Source organism: Myotis myotis, unplaced genomic scaffold, assembly GCF_014108235.1.
Source record: "Myotis myotis isolate mMyoMyo1 unplaced genomic scaffold, mMyoMyo1.p scaffold_m19_p_14, whole genome shotgun sequence".
In the NCBI taxonomy this organism is placed as follows: Eukaryota; Metazoa; Chordata; class Mammalia; order Chiroptera; family Vespertilionidae; genus Myotis; species Myotis myotis.
The window spans coordinates 19,075,079-19,089,132 of record NW_023416318.1 but is presented as its reverse complement, the minus strand read 5'-3'; the positions used below and the strand labels follow the sequence as shown (position 1 = coordinate 19,089,132).

Sequence of the window (14,054 nt, the reverse complement as noted above, 5' to 3'; positions counted from 1 at the left end):
AAATGACTGACAATAAAAATGATAGGTAAGGAAAATTCCATGAATAGAAAACCAGCCTAAATGTTATTTATATATCATTAAAGAAAATATTAAGTGAGAGGGTTAGGGCTCAAACCGAGATCTTACTCCAAAGTCTGTGTATGCTCTGAACCACAATTCTGTGTCCTTTTCTTATGCTATATATCCTTTTGAACATAGCTTCTCCCTCATAACAGTCTGTATATGGTTTAGTTACTAAATTTACAGGAGAATTAAGCTTATTATTTTCATTTTTTATAGAAAAATATGCCATAAAAAGAAATTACATGGTTAAATATATGTGATTTTAAGGGCAGCAACTCTTCCCTGTACTATGGATCAATAATTGTTAGATTATATAAGATACAGGTAGTGTCACTGAAAAGCCACAAGAATGTCCTGGCAAATAAGAATGTTTTTGGCAAAATTGCATAGCAGAACAATATGACTAAAATAGAGATGGATATAACTCTCCTAATAAGCTAGGATTGGCCTATTCACATGTTCTTGCAAATGGGTTAAATGTTGATGAAAAGGAGTAGGAGCTTTCTGGTAAAACAAATCAGTATATGTAAAAAAAACCAAAAAAAAAAAAAAAAACCAGATTTAGAATATAAGCATGCTATATCTTAATTCATTCTCTCTTGAGTTTCTTTTTCTGTGTATTTATTTTCTTTGTAGTCTCACACTCCTGACTTACCCATCTACTGCTGTTTATTTGTTTTTTAAGGATATCATAATCCCTATATTTTAACCTAATAGTTGGAAATATTTTGCGTTTTTGTTTTTTGGGGGTTTTTTTGCTTATAGTAATTCTAAAATGTCTACATTCTCTTTTAGAAATTGACTGACCCCAAAGGATTTTTACAAAGGAGTCATTGTAAAATTATATAATGTTAGGGCTCACAGTCTTTCATCTCAATTTAAGAAAAGAAAATCCACTAGAGAACTACTTTGCAAGTTAAAGGCAGTCAGATTTTTCATAAGTCTTTTATTCCTCCTATTCAACTGACTTGAGATAATATGTGACTATTTTATGAATTCAAACTGTATTGGTAAAATTAACACATGTATTTTGCATGTGTGTTAAATAAGCTTTCAAGTAGACATAAATAAAATGCATCAGGTGTGGGGGATTTGTTCTATTTGTAAGGTAATCAAGTAGCCTGTTAATGTTTCATGGATGCTGGATGAAGACATAAAACTCCTGAGTCAGAGACAAAGGACTTTATTACTCACAGCATGAGCATTGGCATGTTTTTGTCGGTTCCTTTGTGACTAAGTCCCATAGGGATCACATGAAGGGTCAAATGCATGCTGCACACACAGTGGGGTTGTATCACAGCTAAAGAACATTGCACTTGGGGGAATCCCCACTTTTATATCAATCATTAAACAAGCCTGTTCTTTGTCCCAGAGGGAGAAGCTACCTCGTGCTTAAAGGCTGTGTGCTTTTCTGTAAAGAATGACCTGATAAAGAGCAGTCAGGACTTTTCATTTTTGGACAAGCCAGCAAAATGCATAGGAGGCAGTAGAGATGGGCAGAGGAATGTCTCCCAGTACTCTGATATAATATATTTTGTTCTGTTGTTTTTTTAGCAACAGTGCTCTTTTTGCTATTACTACTTATATAATAATCATTGGGCCTGAAATTTCACTAACTCTACCACTCCTTGATTTATACCTACAGATGTAAGTTTTAAAGAAATAATTTAAAGGCTGCTAGTCCAAGTGGGGAATTTATATGGTCAAAACACTCTGTTATAGAATGGATTTTTTCATATTTTTTTGTCATTTTTATAGGCATGGAATCAATCATACACTATCCTTTTGTTTTCCTAGCAAACTTATTATTATAGTGTTTACTTTCATTAGTGACTAGGCATGGCTCCCTATAAGGAAACATCATGGGTTTGAATATTAGTATGCCCTGCAAACAACCTTGTATTGTTCAGTATTCTCCATCTCTTCAACCTCTTCATTCTTTATTTTTTATTTTTAAATATATATATATATATATATATATATATATAAAATATATTTTATTGATTTTTTACAGAGAGGAAGGGAGAGGGATAGAGAGTTAGAAACATCGATGAGAGAGAAACATCGATCAGCTGCCTCCTGCATATACCCACTGGGGATGTGCCACAGCCAAGGTACATGCCCTTGATCAGAATCAAACCTGGGACCCTTGAGTCCGCAGGCCAACGCTCTTATCCACTGAGCCAAACCGGTTAGGGCCTTTATTCTTTATTAATGACACAATTAGGAGACTCTTTCTGAAATTGGTGCTTTAGTTTAGGTTCTAACATTTAAACTTAAGCTATCAATTAGTCTTATCATTTTGCTTTAATACACTCAAAGCTGATACTGGTTGATATGGGGATACTCATTCCCATACCTACATTTCTGCACTGTCTACAACAGTGACTCTGAAATCTTTTTGTCTCAGAACTCCCTGATACTCTTAAAAGTTATTGAGGAAAAAAAGAAAAAAAAAGTTATTGAGAAGATAAGAGAATTTTAGGAAGATTGTGGAGTAAGAAACACCAGAAATCCATCTCCTTATCTAGACAATTGAAATGACAGAATTTGTCTGATCTGTTTTGGAACTCTGGAGTCTGTTGAAACCTTTGGAACTCAGGGGAAGGGTTAGACTTTGATTAATTTCAGCTTCTTAGCTCAGCAATGGCTACTTATCTCCCACCTCCCAACCCCAATATAGGCAGCTATGCACATATTCCTAGAGCAAGCACACAGCTTGCAGGAACCAGGGTGGGCAATAAGGACCCTAGTCCTCAATATATCAGAGATCTGTGTTCTGATTGTTGATTGTAGCTTCTGCTGACAAAAGTTGTTATAAACACACACACACACACACACACACACACACACACACACACACATACACACACACACACACACCCCTTTGTTTCAGGTCCTTCCTCAGAGTAAAGCAATTTCTATGGGACTTAAAGGTCTGGTGCTTTCCCCTACTTCATTTTCCTCTTTTCCTCTTTGGAGAGCCAGACTTTAAAAACAAGTACATTCAAAATCAACTGCACACACAGGAGAAATTAGATAATTACCACACATAGCCAGAGAAAGACACAGGGCCAGAAAAGACTTGAGAAGACCTTAAGTTTATACTCAAGCTAATCCATGGCATGGAGATGGCCTAAAACAATTAAATAAACAAACTAATAATAATCCCATAAATCCTGAGGAAGTTATCATTCCATATCCAATTACCACATAATTACATTCAGATATCCAGTTTTGAACAAGAAAACCAAAAGAGAAAGTATAGCTTACTTATAGGGAAAAAATTAACCAACAGAAACTGTCCCTGAGAAAGACCACATGTTGCACCTACTAGACAAATACTTTAAAACAAGTGTCTTAAAGATGCTCAAAGAATTAAAGGAAGATGTGGGAAAAAAAGAGAAAAAAAAGATGTATGAATAAAATGGAAATACCAATAAAGAGAAAAGGACACAAAAATAAATTCTAAAGATGAAATACACAACTGAAATTAATAATTCACTAGAGGGATTCAAAGGCAGGTTTGAGCAAGCAGGACAATCAGTGAACCTGAATATAGAACAATGGAAATTATAGCATCTAAAGAACAGAAAGGAAAAATAATAGGGAACAGAACCTAAGGAACCTGTGGGAAAGTGGATCAATATACTAGTATACATTATGGGAATCCTGGAAGGGGATGAGAGAAATGGGCATAGTGATTCTTTGAAGGAATAATGGCTGAAAACTTCCCAAGTTTGAGGAAAGATATGATTATAAACACCAAGAAAATCAGCTATTCAAATAGGAAGAACTCAAAGAGATCTGCACCAAGACACATTCTAAGCCAGTGATTCCCAAAGTGGACGCTACCGCCCCCTGGTGGGCGCTGCAGCGATCCAGGGGGGCGGTGATGGCCACAGGTGCATTTGTTTTAACTTTTTTTTGTATTACCTTTCTATTCTGAGTTCAATAAATAGTTTCATAATTTCAAACTTCAATGTTTCTAATTTACACCTTTCTTTACTATATTTTACGAAAAAGGTAGAAACATTAATACATATATCTTTCTGTTTAATTGCTATTAAAATTTTAAAAAAAAATTAATTTCCAGGGGGCGCTGAGTAATATATTTTCTGGAAAGGGGGCGGTAGGCCAAATAAGTTTGGGAACCACTGTTCTAAGCAAACTGTTGAAAGACAAAGAGAATCTTGAAATCAGCAAGAGAGAAGTGATTTGTCAAATGCAAGGAGATCCTCAATGAGATTAACAGTAGATTTCTCATCAGACACTTTGAAGGATACAAGGCAGTGGGTCAGTATATTCAAAGTACAATAACAAAATCCTGTATCTGGCAAAATTGTTTTCAAAGGTGAGAGGGAAATTAAGGCATTCTCAAATACACAGAATCTGAGGGAGTTTGTTTTAAGTCCTACAGGACATTAGATAGTATATTGAAGCCATATGAAGAAATAAAAGTCTCAGTAAAGATAAAAACATGGTTAATTGCAAAAGCTACCATTATTATAACACAACTAGAGGCCCAGTGCATGAACTCATGCACTGGGGTGGGCGGGGGGCCCCTCAGCCCAGCCTGCCCCCTCTCATAGTCCGGTAGCCCTCAGGGGATGTCCTACTGACGGCTTAGGTCTGCTCCCCTTGGGAAGCAGTCTGCTCCCCTTGGGAAACCGCAGTCTGGCCTCACTCTGCAGGAGGCGACCGGGCTGATCAGGAGAAGGCGCCATCCCCATCACCCCGCTGCTGCTGCCACTGCCGGCTGCTGGCTGCCGCAGCCACCAAGGTGTTTTCATCAACACGGACTCCAGTCCCTTCACCATGAAAAAAATGACAACTTTCTTTAGGCATTTTCAAGATATCTCTTTCATAGGATATGACATTTCTTTCTTTTCTTTTTTTATCCTCACATAAGGATATTTTTCCATTGATTTTTAGAGAGCGTGGAAGAGAGAGGGAAAGACAGAGAGAAACATCAATGTGAGAGGGGCACTTCGATTGGTTGCCTCCTGCATGAGCCCTGACCTGGGCCCCGGCCAGGGAGGAGCCTGCAACATAGGTACATGCCCTTGATCAGAATTGAACCTGGACCCTGTGGTCGACAGGCCAAGGCTCTATCCACTGAGCCAAACCGGCTAGGACAGGATATGACATTTCTTAGCCCCTCCAGCAGCAGACCTTTGTTTTTTCCTCCAGGAGTGAGGTGGAAAAACCCTAGATCACCTTCTTGGATTCTTATTACCCAAGTTACCAAGAATATTACCAGTGGCATACAGGGAGCTTAGCCAATGAGCAGTCAGAAAAGGTGTTTTCTCTGCAGCTCACACTCAGAGGCCCCCCTGTGTGTGTCCACTGGGGGTGTGCTCCGAGCTGCACCGCGGTCGCTGGGAGCAGGCCCCCAGCCCTGTGTGTGTCTGCTGCACTGGTCATGACTATTAAGGCTTGGAGCCGGTCGTGACTGTTAAGGCATCCCGGATAAATTTGCGTTATATACATATTTTTTGTTTGTTTTGTTTTGTTTTCTCCACAATTTAAGAGACTACTAAATTTAAAATATATATATATTGATCTAAAATATAGTATTATTATAACTTTGGTTTACACATTAGGTTTTAAAGACTTAGTCTAAACCAAGAATAGAAAATTTATTAATAATGTTGAGAATTAATTGTATATTGGAATAGCAGTGTGTGAATATGTTGGGTTAAAAAGAAAGATCCTAATTCAACAACCTGATATTACAACATAAGGAACTAGAAAAAGAACAAACTAAACTCGCCTGGCTGGTGTTGCTTAGTGGTTTAGCATCAACCTATGAACCAGAAGGTCACAGTTCGATTCCCCAAGGTTGCAGGCTCTATCCCCATTGGGGGACGTGCAGAGGCAGCAGATCAAAGATTCTATCTATCTCTCTTTCTCCTTTCCTCTTTGAAATCAATAAAAATATATTTTTTAAAAAAGAACAAACTAAACTCAAAACTAGCAGAGGAAGGAACAATAAATATTAGAGCAAAGATAAAGTATAGAATAGAAAAACAATAGAACAAATGGTGCTGTAATAGCTAGACATTCACATGTAAAAATATGAATCTAAACACAGACCTTACAATAATCACAAAAATTAATATCAAAATAGATCATAGACCTAAATGTAAAACACAAAACTATAAAATTAGAAGACAACATAGGAGAAAACATAGACTACTTTGGGTATATATATGTTTTATTGGTTTAAAAGGGAGGTTGTGGGCTCGATCCCCAGTGTGGGGGGCATGCAGGAGGCAGCTGATCAATGATTCCTTGTCATCATTGATGTTTCTTTCTCTCCCTGCCGGGAGCCGGTCCATGCTTGCTATTTCAAGAGACCTGGCATATATGGCATACTGTTCTTAATATGTTTGCTCACCTTCTTGGCACTATGTGTTTTAACCAAAGTCTCTGAGAAAGGTTATTTCCCCAGGTAGGGATTTTCCCCTGAAGTTAGGGAGGGAATAAAACCTCTTAACTAAGTGCCAGGCGGGTAATTAATCACTTTAACTACGAACAATCATGCTTAAGCTACATAATCTTTACTCCCCGGAATGGAGATAAGAAACGCCCTAACCTTTGTAATAGAGATTGATAGGATTGAATCAACTGGTATAAATACAGATGTAACAACACAGAACTTAGAAGAAAGAACCAGGAGGCATAGAACCTACACAGAACGTTCTCTAGAGACAGAAGAACTTCGCTGGAGAGAACATGGCAAAAGATCTTGGACAGAAACTGGCCTCAGAACCTAGAGACAGAACCTAGCGAGAGAACATGGCAAAAGATCCTGGACTGAACCTGACTACAGAAATTGGCAAGAGAACCTGACTAGAACCTGATGACTGAACCTGGCTGGAGAACCTAGCGAGGGAACATGGCTACAGAACCTGGCTGGAGAACCTGGAGAACCTAGCAAGAGAACATGGACACAGAACCTGGCTGGAGATCCAAAGCAGAACTTCGCTGGAGATCCAGACCAGAACTTGGCTGGAGATCCTGGCTAGAGATCCTGGCTAGGCTGCTGATCAACTGAACGCTGTCTCTGTGTCATTCCTTCTTCGCCGACTCCATCCACACCTTTGGGGACTCCTGGACCTGCTGCGGTTGGACCCCGGCATCTCCCTTTCTGTTCCTCTCTGAAATCAATAATAAAAATATATTTTAAAAAGAAAAGATAATTTTAATAGATATTTCAAATAATTTGGAGTTGTCTTTTTTTAATACCACACCAAAACTCAAAAAGGTAGTTTAAGTTATGTACAATGTGGAAACTGAAATAGTGCATTGGTCTGTCTTGCATTTTCAAATGGATATTTTATTGATGTATGATTTTAGAACTTCATGTATTGTTTCTTTGTAAAACATTGATTTTCCCAACTCTTGAAGATCTTCTAAATGTTGTCACATTTGATTATACAATGTAAAAAGCAACATTTGTTAATATTGCCACCAGCCTTTTCACACAAGTCCTTAACTCCATCCTTTTCCTCACTTCTGTCGTATGTGAACCTATTTCTACTCTGTATTCTACATAAGTATTAGATATGTTTGGTTTTAGTTCTGGTATCATATTTTATATTATGCTTTTTAATTTTAACACTCAGTTCTATATTCTCTATTTTTTTATATTCAATTCTTCTGATATGGGAAGTTTAACTGTTGATTTATTTATTACACATCCCCATATATTGCTTTTCAGTATTACACATCTTCTAGTTTATGCTGAAAAAAGGTACTTTTCGGTTTCTCATTATCTTTGTTACCTTTAAGTAATTTTTAAATTGAATCGGGGAACCGCCATTTTATTTCATCATTTTAAAACCAGCAATTCCAGTATTCTTCTTAAAGTCCTTTTGCTGTGAAACGTAATGTGAGTGTGAAATATATACAAAAAGTACGTAAGACTTAATACACAGCTTAACAAATTATATTAAGTGAATATCTATTTAAACACCATAAGAGTTAAATCTTTGCAAAAGCTCCAGAAGCTATCTTCTTTTGTGCCCCTTATCCTACACTCTTTCCTCTTTCCTAGAGATAATCACTGTCATAATTTTATTGAAATCACTTTGTTCTTTGCTTTATAGTTTTAAGTATAAATCCTTAAGCAATATGCTTTAGTTTAACTGGTTTCTCATTTTCTTTTTTTATTGAATGTATTGGGGTGACACTGGTTAACAAACTTAAACGGGTTTCAGGTGCACAATTCTACAACACATTGTCTTTTCACTATGCTGTGTGTTCACCACCCAAATCAAGTCTCCATCCATCACCATTTATCCCCCACATAGCCTCTTTCACCTCCCTCCCTTGACCCCTCCTCCCTCCACTCCCGAAATCATCACACTGTTGTCTGTGTCCATGACTTTTTTTGCTCTCTCTTTGCTCAATCCTTCCACCCTCCCTCACCCAGCCTGACCCCACTCCCCAACAGCTGTCAGCCTGCTCTCTGAGTCTGTCAGTTTTGCTTGCTAGTTCTTTTTGTTCTTTTGATTCCACATATGAGTGAAATCATATGGTACTTGTTTTTCTCTGACTAACTTATTTCACTAGCATAAAGCTCTCCAGGTCCATCCATGCTGTTGAAAAGGGTAAGATTTCCTTCTTTTTTACAGCTGAGTAGTATTCCATGAATACTCGGGTTGCTTCCAAACTTTAGCTATTGTAAATAGTGTTGCATTGAACATAGAGGTGCATGTATTCTTTCCAATTAGTATTTCAGGTTTCTTTGGATAAATGGCCCGAAGTGGAATCACTGGGTCATAAGGCAGTTGGTTCCATTTTTAATTTCCACAGTGGCTGCACCAATCTACATCCCCACCAACAGTGCACAAGGCAAAAGAAAGATTATAAAAACATTTCAACAACAGGATCAAAATTGCTCATGAATTAACTAATAAGAGGTGATAGTTGAAGGAGTTCAAAGCTGATTTTGAGACTGAAAGACTAGACAATTGGGACAATAGCTGTATCATTTGCAAACATAATAAAAATGAAGCAGGTTGTAAGGAAAGATTATAATTATGGTTTTGCACATATTGAGTTTGAATTTTATATGGGAGGAAGAACAGCCAGCTGGAAATGTCAACTTGAGATAGATTGAACTATAAATGTATATTTGGGAATCATCTGCATGGAAGTGATAGTTGCAATCCTGGGAGTGAATCAGCTCAACGTTAGGGGAGAGAAAACTATTTAAAGCAATACCTAGAGGAATATGTGCTTGTATCAGTGGAAGAAGAGGAGACAGCAAAAGAGAAAGCAACTGCCCTGGCCAGATGGCTCTGTTGGTTGGAGCATCATACTGTACACCAAAAGGTTGTGGGTGTGATTTCCAGTCAGGGCACATACCTAGGTAACAGGTCCCATCTCTGATTGGGGTACGTACTGGAGGCAACCAATTGGTCTCTCTCTCTCTCTCTCTCTCTCTCTCTCTCTCTCTCTCTCTCTCAAATCAATTCATATTTTAAAAAGAGAGTGAGAAAACAACTATAATCAGAGGAGTAGAGCAAAAAACTGTAATTGAAATTTCTTGCATCTATTAAAATGTAGGAAATTTTGTAATAAGTTATTTGACTTGATTTTTTAAAAAAGAGCCTGTTGTTATTTTTAGTAAGAATAACTAGGTGACTTTACTTTCTTTAATATATAATATGCTATGTTAACAGAAATAATACATTAAGGTGATCTATATCAGAACATAGACCCGTTAAGTGAAACAGTAGCCTCAAGTCCTATTTCTTCTCTACTGTCACCACTTCAGATTGGCTCTATAATCATGGTTGACATTTAACTAGTTCTCAGTTAAACTGAGATCAGTGAAATTTCGTCTATACAGTGGCTTGATTGAGAGAGAACTGGTAGGATCATCTGACTGAGCAGACTGGTCATTCTAACCATAAAGTTATAATTAGAATACCTTTTATAAATTTCCTCTTTCTCTGTGCATAAAAAGGACAACTATAATATCTGTGCCTTACTTTCCCAATATGTTAAATGGAAGTGCCTTCTCATATATTTTGTCATTGCAAAAATACAAGAAATAAGTTTTAAAGAGTTGTTCCAAAATTTAGAGTTTGGTTCTATGCTCAATGGCCAGATTTTTATGTCTTCCTCTCACCAGAAATAGTTGCATTGCCAAAAATTCCAAGTGCTCCATTTTGCACATAGAATATCAAGATTACCTTATTGTTAAAGCTTTGTTTACAGAATTTTTTCTTTATTTTGGAGAAATTAATGTCTTTTAACATTTTCAAAACACTCAAATATCGGAATTCAAGCGCTAATAATGCATTGTGGCAGTAATAATAATTGCAGTTAACATTTACTGAATAGTTACTATGTGTCATCCATTAGGCTAAGTGTTTTTGCATGAATTTATTGATTTAGCAGTATTTACTGAGTGCCTACTATGTGCCAGGAACTGTTCTGGACACTTGGGATCAATTAATAAACAAAAACTAAAATCACTGCTATAATAGCCCTCTTATTTATGAGGATGATCAGGTAATAAGCATCCTATCTAATAAAAGAGAAACATGGTAATTAGCGTACGACCGCTACCCTTCCCATTGGCTAATCAGAGTGATATGCAAATTAACTGCCAGCCAAGATGGCGGCCGGCAGCCAAGCAGCTTGAAACTAACATGAGGCTTGCTTGCTTCAGTGACGGAGGAAATCAATGTTCCCTGCCTGCTTTGCCGGCCTCTGAGCCTGCAGTTTGGAACATTGTTACAAATATAGAAGCTAAAAAAAACACCCAGAAACCTGCTTTCAGTGAGCCGGGATCTCAGAGCTGGAGTTATACATTGTTTCGATTATAGAACCCAAACAAACCAGATTCCTGCTTTCAGCAGCAGAGGCCTCAGAGCTGGAGCCAGAGCTAAAGCTGGCCCAGAATAAAAAAAGAAAAAAGAAAAAAAGGAGCGGTTGGGAGCTTCAGTCGGCCTGAAAACAGCCCTCAGTCCCTCACCCAGACTGGCCAGGCACCCCAGTGGGGACCCCCACCCTGAAGGGTGTGTGACCAGCTGCAAACAGCCATCATCCCCTCACCCAGGCTGGCCAGGCACCCCAGTGGGTACCCCCACCCTGAAGGGTGTGTGACCAGCTGCAAACAGCCATCATCCCCTCACCCAGGCTGGCCAGGCACCCCAGTGGGGACCCCCACCCTGATCCAGGACACCCTTCAGGGCAAATCAGCCAGCCCCACCCATGCACCAGGCCTCTATCCTATATAGCAAAAGGATAATATGCCTCCCAGCACCGGGATCAGCGGAGCCACGAGGCCTCCCGGCACCGAGATCAGCGTGACAGGGGGCAGCGCCCAAACCCCCTGATCGGCCTGTGGCTCTGTGTGTGACAGGGGGCGGGGCCACAACCTCCCTATCCACCCTGCTCTGTTCGTGACAGGGGAAGGTGCCCCAACCCCCTGATGGGCCCTGCTCTGTGCGTGACCTGGGGGAGCTCCCCAAACCCCTGATGGGCCCTGCTCTGTGCGTGACAGGGGGTAGCTACCCAACCCCCTGATCGACCCTGCTCTGTGCGTGACAGGGTAAGGAGCCCCAACCCTCCTGATGGGCCCTGCTCTGTGCATGACAGGGGGCAGCGCCCCAACCCCCAGATTGGCCCTGCTCTGTGCGTGACAGGGGGTGGCACCGTAACCTCCCCATCGACCCTGCTTTGAGTGTGACAGGGGGTGGTGCCCCAACCCCCCAATCGGCCCTGCTCTGAGCCCGACCAGGGGCTGCACCTAGGGATTGGGCCTGCCCTCTGCCACCCGGGAGCAGGCCTAGGCCAGCAGGGCATTATCTCCCGAGGGGTCCCAGACTGCAGGAGGGCACAGGCCAGGCTGAGGGACCCCCCCTTCCCCCCGAGTGCACAAATTTTTGTGCACTGGGCCTCTAGTCTATACTAATAAAAGGGTAATATGCTAATTAGACCAGACATCTTCTGGACGTCCTTCCAGACATCCTTCTGGACAAAGCCACGGTAATGGGGGCCAAGGGAGAGGCAGTTAGGGGCGATCAGGCCAGCAGGGGAGAGCAGTTAGGGGTATCAGGCCAGCAGGGGAGAGCAGTTAGGGGTCATCAGACCAGCAGGGGAGAGCAGTTAGGGGCAATCAGGCAGGCAGGCAGGTGAGCAGTTAGGAGCTAGTGGTCCTGGATTGTGAGAGGACCACTGCCGGTCATCCCCCGAGGGGTCCAGGATTGGAGAGGCTGCAGGCCGGCTTGAGACCCCTCCCCCCATGTATGAATTTCGTGCACCAGGCCTCTAGTTAACAATAAGCATATTTTGGAAATAACCAAAATAAAGTGTATGGACCATAAGAGGATAATAAGCTACGGAAAAAAAATAGAGCAAGGTAAGGGGAGTCAGGAGAGCCTAGTTGGGTTTGGGTGATGGAGATGGGTGGTGTTATTAATTAGGGTGTTCAAATGGAGATGATTGCATTGGAGTTAACCATGCAGATATCTAAGAGGAGAGCATCTAGGCAAATGGAACAATCTGTGCAAACGCAATAAGATGGGACCATGTCTGGGTTATGCTGGATGGGATCAGGGAGAAGTAGATGTTTTCACTACAACAACATTATGAGTACCATTACAATACCCATTTATAGATGAGGGAACTGAGACAAAGAAGTGGAACAACCTGCCACATTTACTACAAAATCAGGAGCCAGCAATAGCAAGAAGGTTTCAAACTGACTTACCTGCTTAGTTCTTTGTGACCCTCTGCAAAATATAAGATGAAAGGTCAGTAGTTGTGAAGTAGATGACTTCATTGAAAAATGGCTGTACTTTAATTTTCTGCAATTTCTAGTGCTTGTGATTTCATCAAAGTTTCTTCAATACATATGACTTATTTTTATTGTGAGATGTTTTAATATAAGGGTTTGGTGTTAGGGTAAGTCCAAAGTTTAGTTTAGTTCTTCCAGTCTTTTCATACTGAGCCTTTCTTAGAAACAGGATATATTCAAAATCATAATGACATGGTATGTTTTCATTAATTTTTAAGTACAGAAAAACACTCTCAGCGGTTCTCAACCTGTGGGTCGTGACCCCTTTGGCAGTCGAACGACCCTTTCATAGGGGTCGCCTAAGACCATCCTGCATATCAGATCTATTTACATTACGATTCATAACAGTAGCAACATTACAGTTATGAAGTAGCAACGAAATAATTTATGGTTGGGTCACAACATGAGGAACTGTATTTAAAGGGCCAGAAGGTTGAGAACCACTGCTAGATTGTAATATGATGATGACATATGTACATTACTTATGTACATGCTACTGATGATTAGAGTGAATCAATGTAATGATAGTTGCAGATTAGTGGCCCATCTACATGCTACCCATACTTGGAATAAATCAATGCTTTAAAATAATAATTCGATACAGAAAAATATTTTATTCTGTTTTTAAAAATTAAATTTATTGACGTAACACTGGTTAATAACATCATATAAATTTCAGGTGTATGACATTATAATTTGGTACATTATACTCTATTGTGTGCTCACCATCCAAAGTCTAGTTTCCTTCCATTACCACATATCTGATCACCTCTACCCAGTTTGTCCTCCCTCCACCTACTTCCCTACAGTAACCACCATTCTGTTGTCTATATCTATTAGTTTGTAATTTCATTTGTTATTTTTTTGTTTTATATTCCACATCATGCAGTTTTTGTTCTTTTCTAACTGACTTATTTCACCTAGCATAATACTTTCAAGATCCATCCATGTTGTCCCGAATGGCAATATTTAATCTTTTATGGCTAAATAATATTCTGCGTATTTACCAAATCATCTGTAGAGGGACACTTAGGTTGTTTCCATATCTTGGCTATTATAAATAATGCTGCAATGAACATAGGGGTATTTATATGTATATGAATTAGTGTTATCAGATTTTTCAGGTATGTATCCAGAAGAGAAAGTGCCGAATCACAAAAAT

The 14,054-nt window shown here is 39.6% G+C and overlaps 1 protein-coding gene across 9 annotated transcripts in view; it reads left to right on the top strand.

The window, feature by feature from the left end:
* The window catches only part of EHBP1 (EH domain binding protein 1), a 324,049-nt gene that overhangs the window by 189,731 nt on the left and 120,264 nt on the right, over positions 1 to 14,054 (top strand). The window lies entirely within an intron of this gene.